We start from the raw sequence: 15,643 nt of genomic DNA, 5'->3' as shown, positions 1-15,643 counted from the left end.
ATCAGATCAGCACAGTGTGCTGGCTGCAGCACGCCGGCCGCGGCGGCCATTGGAGGGTGAACCAACGGCAAAAGGAAGACCTTTCTCTCTGTCTCTCTCTCACACTGCCCACTCTGCCTGTCAATAAATAAATAAATAAATAAATAAATAAATCCACATGAGGTCTAGCTATTATGAATCACATTTTATAACTGAAAGTATTCCTAGTGAATATGTGAGTGTAGATTGGTGTACTAATATATGCTAAATGGAAAAAAATGGCAAGATAAGGAGAGGGAAGAACAGCAAAGGATCTCATAATCCAAACTACGGTAAACTTCTTGAATAAGCAAAGATCTACTGTATACTAATGATCCTGAGCTTTCATTTTAGAAAGATTGTTCCAAAAGCAGTTTTAGGTTCACAGCAAAATTGGGACGACAATCAGGAGAGTTCCTGTATCTATCCTATTGTCTCCTGTGCAGAGGTGTCACCATTATCACCATCACCACCCAGGCAGTGCAGTGACCCTGCACTGATGTGTCACAGTTCACATTAGGGTTCACTCTCAGTGCTGTACATTTTAAAGGTTTGACACATGTATAATGGCATGCATCATCGAATATTTTCAGTGCCCTAAAAATCCTCGGTCCTCCGCCCATTCACCTCTTCCCAGATGCCCAGTTCCTGGCAACCACTGATCTTTTTCTACTTCCAGAGTTTTCCCATTTGCAGAATGCCAAATAGTTGGCATTAAGCAGTATGTAATTATATGCTATGTACACCTTAAAGTACTGCATGGGCAGCTTTTGTAACTGTCCTACAGTCTTGCATGTTCTCTTCTATTTTCTTCAGACCTCGTTCTCTTTGATTTTCACTTTGGAAAGCTTCTACTGACAAAGCCTCAAGCTCAGAGAGTCTTTCTTCAGCTGTAAGGAGTCTGCTACTAAGTCCACCAAAACTGTTTTTCATTTCTATGTCAATGTTTTGATCTCTAGAATTTCTTTCTGATTCTGAGCATTTCCATCTCTCTGCACACATGACCCTTCTGTTCTTACAAGTTGTCCCCTTTATCCATTATAGTCATTAGTATGATAATGACTCTTTTAAAAGATTTATTTATTGGGGCCAGTGCTGTGGCATAGAACGTAAGGCCATTGCCTGAAGTGCCGGCATTCCATATGGGTGCCAGTTCGAGTCCCGGCTGCTCCACTTACGATCCAGCTCTCTGCTATGGCCTGGGAAAGCAGTAGAAGATGGCCCAAGTCCTTGGGTCCCTGCACCCACGTTGGAGATGCAGAAGAAGCTCCTGGCTCCTGACTTCAGATCGGTGCAGCTCCAGCCCTTGCGGCCAATTGAGGAGTGGATGATCGAATAGAAGACCTCTCTCTTTCTCTCTCTCTCTCTCTGCCTCTCCTCTCTCTGTGTAACTCTGACTTTCAAGTAAATAATCTTTAAAAAAATCTTTTAAAAATATTTATTTATTTTAAAAGTCAGAGTTAGGCAGAGAAAGAGAGAGAGGTCTTCTATGCGCTGGTTCACTCCCAAGATGGCTGCAACAGCCAGAGCTGTACTTATCCGAAGCCAGGAGCCAAGAGTTTCTTCTGGGTCTACCATGCAGGTACAGGGGCCCAAGGACATGGGCCGTCTTGTACTGATTTCCCAGGCCATAGCAGAGAGTTGGATTGGAAGTGGAGCTGCTGGATCTCGAACTGGCACTTATATGGGATGCCAGCACTGCAGGTGTCAGCTTTACCTGCTAAACCACAGCACCAACACCATCAATGATTAGTTTATTTTTTTTTTTGTTCTTTATTAATATAAAGAGAAGAGACTTAATATATTTCATAAATAAAATGCTAAGAACATAACAGTATCTCCCCTCCCCTCCTCCTTCTTTCCTTTTTTCTTTAAATTTTTGCAATAACATATTTTCAAGTTACTTTATAATCAGATGCTTAATGTTCCACCAAATATGGAAAGATTACTGTTCTACAGGAATATAGACAAGGACTATAAGTAATAACCAACATAAGATGTCAATTTCACTCATATATTCAGAGTTTTTTTGCACACTCTGTATTAGCTACAACAAATCAGAGAAAACACAATATTTGTCATTTTGTGTCTGACTTATTTCACTAAGCATAATGGTCTCCAGTAGCATCCATTTTATTTCAAAAGATAATATTTCATTCTTTTTGATGGTTAAGTAGTATTTCTTCATGTAAGTGTACCAATTTTTTTAATTTTATTTAAGTTACACAAATTTCATGTATTTCATTACAGCTTTAGGAACATAGTAACACTTCCCACTCTACTCTTCCTCTTACCCATGTTCCATCCCTACCTCCTCCCCCTCCTATCTCCACTCTTAATTTTTACCAAAATCTACTTTCAGTTTACCTAATGATCTTAAAGTTAACCCTACACTAAGAAAAAGAGTCCAAAATAGTACAAAAAAAGAAAAAAACAAAACATTGCTCTTCAACAGAAGAGAAAAGGGCTATAAACAAAATCATCAAATCTCAAAATGTCCATTCAACTCCAATACATTACATTTTAGGTACTCTATAAGTTACCTTAGATCATGTAAACTATATGTATGGTATCTGTCTTTTTGAGACTGGCTCATTTCACTAAGTATAATAGTTTCCAATTACATCCACTTTATTGCAAAAGATGGGATTTCATTTTTTAACAGCTGAATAGTATTCTATAGTGTATAAATATATATATATATATATACCATAATTTCTTTATCCAGTCTACAGTTGATGGACATGTGGGTTGATTACATATCTTAGTTATTGTGATTATGCTCTAATGAACGTAGGTGTACAGATAACTTTCATATGCTGATTTCTTTTGGATTGGGTAAATTCCCAGGAGTGGGATGGCTGGATCATATGGTAGGTCTATATTCAGATTTTAGAGGTATCTCCATACTGTCTTCCACAGTGGCTGCACCAGTACACATTCCCACCAAGAGTGCACTAGGGTACATTTTTCCCCACATCCTTGCCAGAAGTTGTTCATTGATTTCTATATGAGTATTTCTACCTGGAGTGAGAAGAAACTTCATGGTCCTTTTGATTTGCATTTCCATGATGATAGTGATCCACAGCATTTTTTCATGTATCTGTTGGCCTTTTGAATTTCTTGTTTAGATAAAGGCCTGTTCAAGTCCTTCACCAATTTCTCAACTGGATTATTTGTTTTGTTGTTGTTGAATGTCTTGAGTTCTTTAGATTTTGGATGTTAACCCTTTATCAGTTACATAGTTTGAAAATATTTTCTCCCATACTATCAGTTGCCTCTTCACTTAGCTAAATGTTTCTTTTGCAGTGCAGAAGCTTCTAAGTTTGATGTAATCCCATTTGTCAAGTTTTGCCTTTGAGTGCCTGTGCTTTTGTGGTCTTCGCCTAAGCCAATGTCTAGCAGAGTTTCCCCAATGTTCTCTAGTAATTTGATAGTACTGGATCTTAGGTTTAGGTTTTAGATCCATTTTGAGTAGATATTTGTGGAAGGTGAAAAGTAAGGATCTTGCTTCATACCTCACATAGAGATCTAGTTTTCACAGCAGCATTTGTTGAAGATTGAAGACATTGTACATGCTCTAGAGATTTATTTTAGCTACTTTATCAAAGATAAGTAGGTTGTACATGCATGGATTGATTTCTGGAGTTTCTATTCTGTTCCATTGATCTACACGTCTGTTTTTGTGCCAGTACCAGGCTGTTTTGAATATAATTGCCCTGTAGTATGTCTTGAAATCTTGTAATGTGATACCTTCAGCTTTGTCTTTGTAGTGTAAGAGTTCTTTAGCTATTTGGGGTCTCCTATGTTTCCATATGAATTTTATAATCATTTTTTCTAGATCTGATAAGAATGTCATTATTTTAATTGGAATCACATTCAATCTATAAATTGCTTTTGGTAGTATGAACATTTTGATGGTCTTGATTCTTTCCAATCCATCAACATGGAAGATTTTTTACATTTTTTGTTGTCTTTTTCTATTTTTTTCTTAATGTTTTGTAATTTTCATCATAAATATCGTTGGTATCTTTGATTAAATTTATTCCAAGATATTTGATTCCTTTTGTAGCTATTGTGAATAGGATTAATCTTAAAAGTTCTTTCTCAGCAATGACATTGACTATGTATACAAAAGCTATTGATTCTTGATTTTTGTGTGTTAATTTTTGTATCCTGCCAACTACCAAACTCTTTTATGAGTTCTAGTAGTCTCTCAATGGAGTCTTTTGATCCTGTATATATAGAAAGAATCATGTCATGTGCAAATAGGGATAGTTTGACTTCCTCCATTACAACTTATATCCCTTTCATTTCTTTATCTTGTCTAATGGCTCAGGCTAAAACATCCAGGACTATATTAAAAAGCAATGGTGAGATTGGGCATTCTTGTCTGGTTCCAGAAAAGAATTGATACCTTTCTAATATTTTCTTCTTTTTTAATTTTTATTTAATGAATATAAATTTCCAAAGTACAGCTTACGGATTACAATGGCTTCCCCCAAAAACGTTCCTCCCACCCGCAAACCTCCCCTTTTCCACTCCCTCTCCAATTCCATTCACATCAAGATTCATTTTCAATTCTCTTTATATACAGAAGATCAGTTTAGCATGCATTAAGTAAAGATTTCAACAGTTTTCTCCCACAGAAACATAAAGTGAAAAATACTGTTTGATTACAGAGTTCTCTGTAATTAACACACAATTATTCTTAGGTGTTTAAATTGTAACTGAAAAGTGATCCCTGTTAGGAATTTGGAAAACATTATGCTGAGTGAAATAAGTCAATCCCAAAGGGACAAATACCACTTGTTCTCCTTGATTGGTGACAACTAACTGAGCACCAAAAAAGAAACCTGTTAGAGTGAAATGAACCCTATGAGAAACGGTGACTTGATCAGCCCTCACCCTGACTGTTGATGAGCAACTTGATATGTTATCCCTCTTAGTATTTTTTGTTTGTTTGTTCTACTTAATACTTTTGGTTGAATACTGTAATCAATACACAATTCTTCTTAAGTGATGAAACTTAACTGAAAAGTGATTGCTGTTAAATATGAGAGTGGGAATAAGAGAGGGAAGAGATGTGCAATTCAGGCCATGCTCAAGCTGACTTACCTCAAACGGTAGAGTTAGAAACATACCAGGGGATTCCAATTCAATCCCATCAAGGTGGCATGTACCAATGCCATCTCACTAGTCCCAGTGATCAATTTCTGTTCACAATTGATCATAATTATAGGACTAAGAACCAAAGGGATCACATGAACAAGACTAGTGTCTGAAAATACTAGCTGATAGAATCAAAAAGGGAGAGAATGATCCAACATGGGAAGTAAGATACACAGCAGACCCACAGAATGGCAGATGTCCTAAACAGCACTCTGGCCTCAGCATCAGTCCTTAAGACATGCAGATCTGGCTGAAAAGCCCATGAGAGTATTTCAGGCATGGAAAGCCAAGACACTCTGGGGGAAAAAAAAAAGCCTAAATGAAAGATCTCCATGAGTGAGATCCCAGTGGAAAGAATGGGTCATCAAAGAAGGAGGTACCTTTCTCTGAAGGCAGGAGAGAACTTCCACTTTGACCATGGCCTTGTCTAAATATGATCAGAGTTGGTGAACTCAGGGGGCTTTCATAGCCTTGGCAGTTCATGACAAGAGCCAGGGGTGATTACTGATGCCATAAACAAGACTGTCAATTTGTTAAGTCAACAACAGGAGTCACTGTGCACTTACTCCTCATGTAGGATCTCTGTCCTTAGTGTGCTGTACATTGAGATTTTTTTTTATCTTTTATTTAATGAATATAAATTTCCAAAGTACGACTCATGGGTTACAATGGCTTTCCCCCCCATACCGTCCCTCCCACCCACAACCCTCCCCTTTCCCACTCCCTCTCACCTTCCATTCACATCAAGATTCATTTTCGATTATCTTAATATACAGAAGATCAGCTTAGTATACCTTAAGTAAGGATTTCAACAGTTTGTTCCCACACAGAAACATAGTTTGAAAAATAATAGATGATTTTTTTTAAATGATGATGAAATCAGATCAGACCTATTGTCATGTTTAATCCCAGTGAGAGTCAAGTTGGGAATTGATAATTTCTTTTTTTTTTTTTACAGAAGATCAGTTTAGTGTACATTAAGTAAAGATTTCAATCGTTTGCACCCCCATAGAAACACAAAGTGAAATATACTGTTTGAGTACTCGTTATAGCATTAAGCCTCAGTGTATAGCACATTAAGGACAGAGATCCTACATGAGGAGTAAGTGCACAGTGACTCCTGTTGTTGACTTTACAAATTGACACTCCTGTTTATGGCATCAATAATCTCCCTATGCACCAGTCATGAGTTTCCAAGGCTATGGAAGCCCCTTGAGTTCTCCGACTCTTATCTTGTTTAGACAAGGTCATAGTCAAAGTGGAGGTTCTCTCCTCCCTTCAGAGAAAGGCACCTCCCTCTTTGAAGACCTGTTCTTTCCACTGGGATCTCACTCACAGAGATCTTTTTGCCAGAGTGCCTTGGCTTTCCATGCCTGAAATACTCTCATGGGCTTTTCAGCCAGATCCGAGTGCCTTTAGGGCTGATTCTGAGGCCAGAGTGCTATTTAGGACATCCGCCATTCTATGAGTCTGCTGAGTATCTCACTTCCCATGTTGGATCACTCTCCCCTTTATTTATTCTATCGGTTAGTGTTAGCAGATACTAGACTTGTTTATGTGCTCCCTTTGACTCTTAGTCCTTTCATTATGATCAGTTGTGAACTGAAATTGATCACTTGGAATAGTGAGATGGCATTGGCACATGCCACCTTGATGGGATTGAATTGGAATCCCCTGGTATGTTTCCAACTCTACCAATTGGGGCAAGTCAGCCAGAGCATGCCCCAAATTATACATCTCTTCCCTCTCTTATTCCCACTTTTATGTACATTGAGATTTAATGCTATAACTAGTACTCATTAAATCTCAATGTACAGCACACCAGTTATTTAAACTTCTCTTTCAACACTGTTTTTGCTGTATCCCAAAAATTTTGATATATTTTCATCTTCTTTCATTTACAGAAATATTTTTATTTCTTCTATGCCCCACCCTTCATTCAGAAGCATTTTGTTCAGTCTCCAAGTGTTTGCACATGACCTAGAGATCTTTGAGTTGTTTATTTCTGGCTTCATTCTATTGTACTCAGAGAAGATGTGTGGTATGACTTCAATTTTTTTGAGTTTGCTGAGACTTGCTTTGTGGCCTAGTGTATGGTCTACCTTATAGAAAGTTTCATATACTGGTGATAAGAATGTGCATCCTGCAACTATGGGGTGAAAAGTCCTGTAGATATCAGTTAGGTCCATTTGTTCATAATGTTGATTAGCTTTCTTATTTCTTTGTTGATTTTCTGCCACATTGATCTGTGTGTTGATGAAAGTGGGGTGTTGAAGTCCCCCATTACTATTGTATTGGAGTCTATGTCTCTCTTTAGATACATTAAAATTCTTTTAAATAGCCAAGTGCCCTGTGATTGGGTTCATATACATTTATTATAATCATACCTTCCTGTTGAATTTCTCCTTTAATCATCACATAGTGATCTTTTCGTCTCTTTTAACAATTTTTGTATTAGAGTCTACTTTGTCTGATTTTAGGATGGCTACACATGCTCTTTTTTGTTTTGCATTATCATGGAATATATCTTCTATCCTTTCACTTTTATCTGCATGTATCTTTGTTGGTGAAGTGTATTTCTTATAGGCAGAAAATAGATGTCTCTTGTTTTTCAGTCCTTTCACTCAGTCTGCATCTTTTAACTGAGAGTTGAGGTATCTACATTCAAAGTGACTATTGATAAGTAACAACTTGGCCTGGCCATTTTCCCATAAATATTCCTTTTGGTTACTCTGGATTTCTTTTGTACTTTTCCTGGGGGATTTTCTGCCTTCACATTCTTTTGTAATGATGGCTATCTTTCTGTGTTTCTGTGTGTAGCACACCCCTAAGCATCTTTTGCAAGGCAGGATTCATGATGAAAAATTCATTCAATTTCTGTTTGTTATGGTTTTCTTTATTTCACCTTCATTCATACATGAGAGCTTTGAAGGAAACAGTATTATTGGTTGACAGTTTTTTATTCTGAAGACTTGGAGTATGCTTTGCCATTCTCTCCTAGCCTGAAGGGTTTCTGATGAGAATTCAGCTGTGAGTCTACTTGGAGATCCTCTGAAATTAATCTGGTATTTCTCTTGTGCACATTTTAGAACTATTTTATGTTATGCTGTGGAAAGTTTGAGTACAATATGTCATGGTGAAGATCTTTTCTGGTTATGTTTTTAGTTCTATGTGCTTCCTATACTTGGATGTCCATTTCTTTCTCCAAATTGGTGATGTTTTCAGTAATTGTTTCACTAAATAGATCTTCTAGTCCATTTTCTCTTTCCACACCTTCAGGAACTCCTAAGGCCCGTATGTTGGGTTGTTTGACAATACCCCACTGTTTTCAAGCTTTCTAATTTGTTCTTGTTTTTATTGTTGTTGTTTTTCTGATTGAAATATTTCTAAAGATTTGTCTTCTAGTCCAGATATTCTTTCCTCTGCCTCACCAAGTTGTTGTTAAGGATTTCCACTGTATTTTTATTTGATGTATTGAATTTTTCATTTCTAATATTTCATTTTTATTGCTCTTTAAAAATCTCAATTTCATGGGGAAAATTTTTGTTCATGTCATTTATGGATTTCTTTAATTCATGGATTTGCTTCTGCTTGCTTTTAAGTAATCCTATGTTGTTGTTGTTGTTGTTGTTTTGACTGATAGAGTTAGACAGAGAGAGAGACAGAGAGAAAGGTCCTCCTTCCGTTGGTTCACTCCCCAATGGCTGCCACGGCTGGCGCTGCCCCGATCTGAAGCCAGGAGCCAGGTACCCCTTCCTGGTGTCCCACGCGGGTACAGAGGCCCAAGCACCTGAGCCATCCTCCACTGCCTACCCGGGCCACAGCAGAGAGCTGGACTGGAATAGGAGCAACCAGGCTAGAATCCAGCACTCATGTGGGATGCCAGCACTGCAGGTGGAGGATTAACCAAGTGAGCCACAGCGCCAGCCAAGTAATCCTATGTTTAATCTTCTGAATTCCATTTCTGGCATTTCATCAATCTCTTAATCTTCACATTCTAATATTGAAATGTTGTTGTGTTACCCTGTAGGTGTCATGGTGTCTTCTTTCTTTTTGTTTCTTGAATTTTTGCATTTTTAAGTGTTTGTAGAGTTACTTGCTGGGTTTTTCCTCTGATGCTTTTACCTTTGAGCTATGTCTCTATGGCTTAGTGGAATGTCTGTGCTTCCAGTGAATATTAGGTGGTGTGTGCTGGATTTGGCCTTAAAGCTTTGGTCAGTGCTCCAGGGTACGATAAATATCCAGGCTAACACCCAAGTTGAGCATAACCTCCTCTTGTTAACAGAGAAGTGGGATTGGTCACCTCTGTTGGTGTTATCATCTCCAAGCTGAATAATGCCCAGCAGTTAGCCCCCAGTGGGTAATACTCACCACACTCCAGTTGGACACAACTGCTGGTGCTGTGCTGATTTGAAGCCAGGAGCCAGGAGCTTATTCCAGGTCTCCCACATGAGTGCCAGGGCCCAAGGTTTTGGGCTATCTTCTACTGCTTTCCCAGGCCATAGCAAAGAGCTGGATCAGAAGTGGAGCAGCCAGGACTTTAACCGGCCACCATATGGGATGCCAGCACTGCAGACGACACCTTTACCTGCTACACCACAGCACCAGCCCCATACAATTTTTGATATACATGATGTACTGTGAAAAAGAAATTGCAGTAAATAGCCTGTAGTTTTATAGTGATGAGGTGGAGGGAGTGAGTTTTACCTCCAGAAACTTGACCAGATTCTCACAGTACATATCAGAAGAAAATGTGCATGCTTTCAGCAGGCGAAGAGAAGCAGAACCATGTTGAAATATATCACAGCACTTTGTTTTTATCAAGGCTCAGCCACAGGAGAAACTAGTCAACCAGAGTGGGGGTTATCAGCGCCAAACTGATGTGGGGGGAAGGAAAATCCCCAGCTCATCAACGGGAACCACCCTGTCCCATCTAAGAAGAGAGAGAAGCCTGAGGCACAGTTTTGAAGATCACAATCCAAAGGCATAGGATGATTAAAATATTGAGACCTGGTCATAAGGCCATAGACGATTCCCTTTCCCTCACCTCACCACTATAAAACTACAGGCTATTTACTGCAGTTTCTTTTTCACAGTACGTCATGTCTATCAAGAATTGTATGGGGCTGGTGCTGTGGTGTAGCAGGTAAAGGTGTCGTCTGCAGTGCTGGCATCCCATATGGCCGCTGGTTCAAGTCCTATGTACACATATACACATACACATATGTACACAGATATACGTACATATGCATTTCATATATACATCTATATACATCTATATTTCCCTTCAATTCGATAATTACTCTTTGAAGCAGGTTACCTTATTATCCCTATTCTACTGATGAAGTAATTGAAGCACAGGAAGATTAAGCAGCCTAACCAAGTTCACACACCTGCTAAGTCATGAAAATGGGTTTTGAATTTAGGCAGTACATCTTCATACCCTTGTTCTTTCAGCTGCTTTGTCTTATAGCTGTCCTACAAGATGAGAGTTCTAATATCCATAGTTTGGAAAAGGAATGTACATATTGATTGGGAATGCATTTCAACAAACTTGAGTCTCTCCGAAGCCTGCATTCACAATTTTAAAATTACTCTCCTTTGTTCAACACTACCATTAATATCTTCAAGTTCTCATTTCCATATTAGGAGCATTTGAAATGCTGAAAACTCAATTTTGGATTCAAACGCTCAATGTAACTAGCAATAGCTATGAACACAAGCAATTACTGCTTGGAAGCAAACATTCTAATTATAAAATAGTTTTGGGTCACTGTAAATACAGTAGTGACTCAGCCTACTCTATCAATCAGTCAGAGAAAGAAGCCCTGATATTGTGTCCATTGGATCAAGTACATTGAGATCTAGGTCTTTCTGTAAGAGGTTTACTTAAAAGCAGAAATATAGGCTATTTTCTAACTCTGTGGTTTTGTTCCCTATTTCCAACCAATTCTGGTATGTACTCATTCTTTATAGAATACAGTGGGATTAAATTTTAAAATAAAATTAAAATAATACAGAGGCAGCCATTATGGTACACTAGGTAAAGCTGCTGCTTGGGACATCTGCATCTTGTATTAGAGTGCCTGGAGTAGTCTTCAGGCACTGTGTGCTTTCAATCCAGCTCCCTGCTAATGTACCTGGGGAGCAGCAGATGATGGTCAAAGTACTTGGGTCCTTGCCACCCATATGGGAGACCCAGATGGATGTTCCTAGCACCAAGCTTCAGCATGGCCCAGCCCAGCTGTTGAGGGTATTTCCAGAGTGAACCAACAATGGAAAATATCTCTCTCCTTTCCTCTCTTCCTCCCTCCATCATTCTTTCAATTAAATAGATAAATCTTTCTTAATAAAATAAAAATTAAAATCCTGGCCATTCTATAAGACACAAATTAAATGTCATCATCCCCCAGCTCTATTACTAGCCCTGATTCATCCAGGGAATCCGTAGGGCTGTGATTTCCTTGTTCCTTCATGCGTGCTGTCCTATACTTTTATTATAGCACTTATCAGATCATAACCATATAACCTTTACTGGTCAGCCTCCTTTACAGACTCCATAAGGGTGAGAACATTTTTTCTTCAGTGCTCATCACAAACCAAATAATCTATGAATATCCAAAGGATTTGTCTAAAGATTTAACCATCTGTTTTTTACAGATAAGATTTCAAATTTGCTCCAGTTACAAAAATCTAAATCTTCCATATTAGGAAAAGAAAATTTGGTTTTACACTGTAATCTTAATCATTTTATTAATATTCCTTCCACAGACCATGTGTTGTCCCCCCTTACCAGGGAAAATGATGTGTCGTGGAGGGATAGTGGCAGGAAGCCTACGCAGTTGATGTGGAGTCTGACTAAAATTTCAGTTTGGTCCGACACCTACTGGCTGTGTGACTGGGAGGAAGCTCTTAAGTCTCTGTTTTCTCATTTGTAAAGTGAGAAATGGCATCTACTTATGTGACAGTCATGAGGACTGAAGGAGTTAATACATTTAAACAACATCCCATAGTGCTTGGCATATATTAAGAGCTTCATAACTATTATTTGATTAGCAGTGGCTTAACTGCAATGACAAATGTCCTGCCCTTCATAATTGCAGTTTCCAGTGCTTCTCCTAAATCTAGAAGTCAGAAAGACACACCTTCTGTCACCCTAAAAATATTGTCTCCAAGGCAAAAGCTTTTCTGACTAGGTAAAAGAGAGTGGCAACTCCCATAAGTTGGACAGAGGTAACAGGGAAGGAGAGCCTGGTTTTCAAGGCTGTCTCTGCAAGTCCAGACAGGCCCACGACCCCTGTGTTCTCAGCACAAGGAATCCACGGCACAACACACCACAGTGGATAGGGAGGCCCAAATGAGGAGGAGGAAGAAACAAAGTCTCACAAGACAAAATCCTTCCCATTTATAACCCTGGTTCTGCGTTAATAGTGAGTAATTTGGGGCCTGTGCTGAGACATAGCAGGTTAAGCTAATGCCTGCATTGCCAGAATCCCATATGAGTGCCAGTTTGATCCCAGTTGCTCCACTTCCTATCCAGATCCCTATTAATGTGCCTGGGAAAGCAACAGCAGATGACCCAAGTCCTTGGGCCCCTGCACCAATGCGGGAGATTCCCAGAAGAAGCTCTTGGCTTCTGGAGTTCAGCCTAGTCCAGCTTCAGCCATCATGGCCATTTGGGGAGTGAAACCACTGATGGAATAGTTCTCTCTCTAGATATAGATATAGATATAGATATAGATATAGATATAGATATAGATATAGATATAGATATAGATATAGAACTCTGCCTTAAAAAAAGAAAGAAGGAGAGAAGGAGAGAAGGAGAGAAGGAGAGAAAGAGAGAAAGAGAAAGAGAAAGAGAAAGAGAAAGAGAAAGAGAAAGAGAAAGAGAAAGAGAAAGAGAAAGAGAAAGAGAAAGAGAGAGAGAGAGAGAGAGAGAGAGAAAGAAAGAAAGAAAGAAAGAAAGAAAGAAAGAAAGAAAAGCAATGTCAATTGTGGGTGATCTTGTGCCTGGCTGGAAGATTGCCTGCCTAGCCTATGCAGGAAGTCAAGAGGACATGGCACACCATGCCCCACCCCACCCCCGCAAGGAAAATCCCTGGCTGAGGACTCAGCACACTGAGACCCACATATGACCTGACTGCTGGGAGGTGGCGGGGCCCCAGGCACATTTTCCCCATATCTGCTTCCTGTTGAGGGGCCTTGTAATTGTCAGCTAGATAAAGAGCTCTGGGATGTGGCCCAGACCCATAAGACCAACTGGAAGGCTACGTGCCATATGTAACCTTCAAGCTGCTTGGAGAAGCATAGCAGTGCCTATATCGGCTTTATCCTATAGAATTAGTGTTGCTACCCTGACCTAGCTACTCCCCTTTGCCTGCCCTATAAAAGCTTGTGCCTAACTGCTAATAAATGGACATGTTCACCAAAACTGTCTCCAGTGTTTCTTGTCAAAGAACACCATCATCCCACCATACCAACAGTGTGGGCCTCGCAGGACGAGCCCACAGTCAGTTACTCCCTTACTTTCTAAGCAGGTGACTCATCTATAATTTAAAATCCTGTGACAGAGACCTCTCTATTACCTTAATAATCAGTACTGAATCCCCAAGAGTTCAGCGTTGCTCCCCTAACGTCCCAGAGAAGATGAAAACCTGGATTGAGATGTTAAAGAGAAGAAAAAAGCATGAAACTAATGTCCCACTTCCTGCACTTGGCATATTCTCTCTCCTTATGAAGAATATAAGGGACTTTTCTGATTACTTTAACAAGGCGCAGGTCAAATGCATTTTTTATGACTCTTGAGAAACAGTATTATTGTTTCAAATGTGAATCCACTTTGACTTATTACACCCAATAAAATGTATGTTTGAAATTTAAGAGATTAGAAGAGAGAATTATTAACACAACAAAGAAAGTTCTCCTAGGATTTTAAAGTCTCACCCAGAATATTGAAATGGTATCATCTGTTACTCACTGGAATCATCTATTAACCTGATAAACTATTTTATTTATTGGGTTATAACGAGAAAACTAAACTGGACAAAAACTATATTTTGAAGTCAAAAACATGTTTTATACATAGTAAATATCTAATAGAAATAATGCATATGAATTACATTTGCAAAATGAAATATTTACATTTTTTGTAGTATTGCAACTATCAGCAGATCTTACCTAAAAGTGAAAAAGAAGCAAGTGTCTGGCATGATGGTTAAGTCACCACTTAGGAGGGCCACATACCATTTCAAAGTGGTTGCCACAATACTTCACCCCTTCTGCTATTTCCCTACTATTTTTCTTTATTTTTTTCTGTTTCCAGACTTTTTGGTTTTTTTAATTTTTTTAATTTATTTTTTATTTAGTAAATATAGATTTCCAAAGTACAGTTAATGGATTACAATGGCTCCCCCCCCATAATTTCCCTCCCACTCACACCCCTCCCATCTCCCACTCCCTCTCCCATTCCATTCACATCAAGATTCATTTTCAATTCTCTTTATATACAGAAGATCGATTTAGTATATATTAAGTAAAGATTTCATCAGTTTGCACCCACACAGAAACACAAAGTGAAAAATACTGTTTCAGTACTAGTTATAGCATTACGTCACATTGGACAACACACTAAGGACAGATCCCACATGAGAAGTAAGTACACAGTGACTCCTGTTGTTGACTGAACAATTTGACACTCTTGTTTATGGCGTCAGTAATCTCCCTAGGCTCTAGTCATGAGTTGCCAAGGCTATGGAAGCCTTTGAGTTCGCTGACTTCGATCTTATTCAGACAGGGTCATAGTCAAAGTGGAAGTTCTCTCCTTCCTTCAGAGAAAGGTACCTCCTTCTTTGATAGCCCCGTTCTTTCCACTCGGATCTCACTTGCAGAGATCTTCCATTTAGGTCTTCTTTTTTTTTTTCCAGGGTGTCTTGGCTTTCCATGCCTAAAATACTCTCATGGGCTCTTCAGCCATATCCGAATGCCTGAAGGGCTGATTCTGAGGCCAGAGTGCTTTTTAGGACATCTGCCATTCTATGAGTCTGCTGTGTATCCTGCTTCCCATGATGGATTGTTCTCTCCCTTTTTGATTCTATCAGTTAGTATTAGCAGACACTAGTCTTGTTTGTGTGATCCCTCTGACTCTTAGACCTATCAGTGTGATCAATTGTGAGCTGAAATTGATCACTTGGGCTAGTGAGATGGCGTTGGTACATGCCACCTTGATGGGATTGTATTGGGATCCCCTGGCATGATTCTAACTCCACCATTTGGGGCAAGTCCGATTGAGCATGTCCCAAACTGTACATCTCCTCTCTCTCTTATTCCCACTCTTATATTTAACAGGGATCACTTTTCAGTTTAAGTTTAGACACCTAACAATAAAGACTTATTTATTTGAAGGACAAAGCAACAGACAGAGAGGGAGAGATAGATGATAGATGATAGAAGA

This window comes from Oryctolagus cuniculus, chromosome 7 (assembly GCF_964237555.1).
Source record: "Oryctolagus cuniculus chromosome 7, mOryCun1.1, whole genome shotgun sequence".
Classification (NCBI taxonomy): domain Eukaryota; kingdom Metazoa; phylum Chordata; class Mammalia; order Lagomorpha; family Leporidae; genus Oryctolagus; species Oryctolagus cuniculus.
This window is presented reverse-complemented; position numbering follows the sequence as displayed.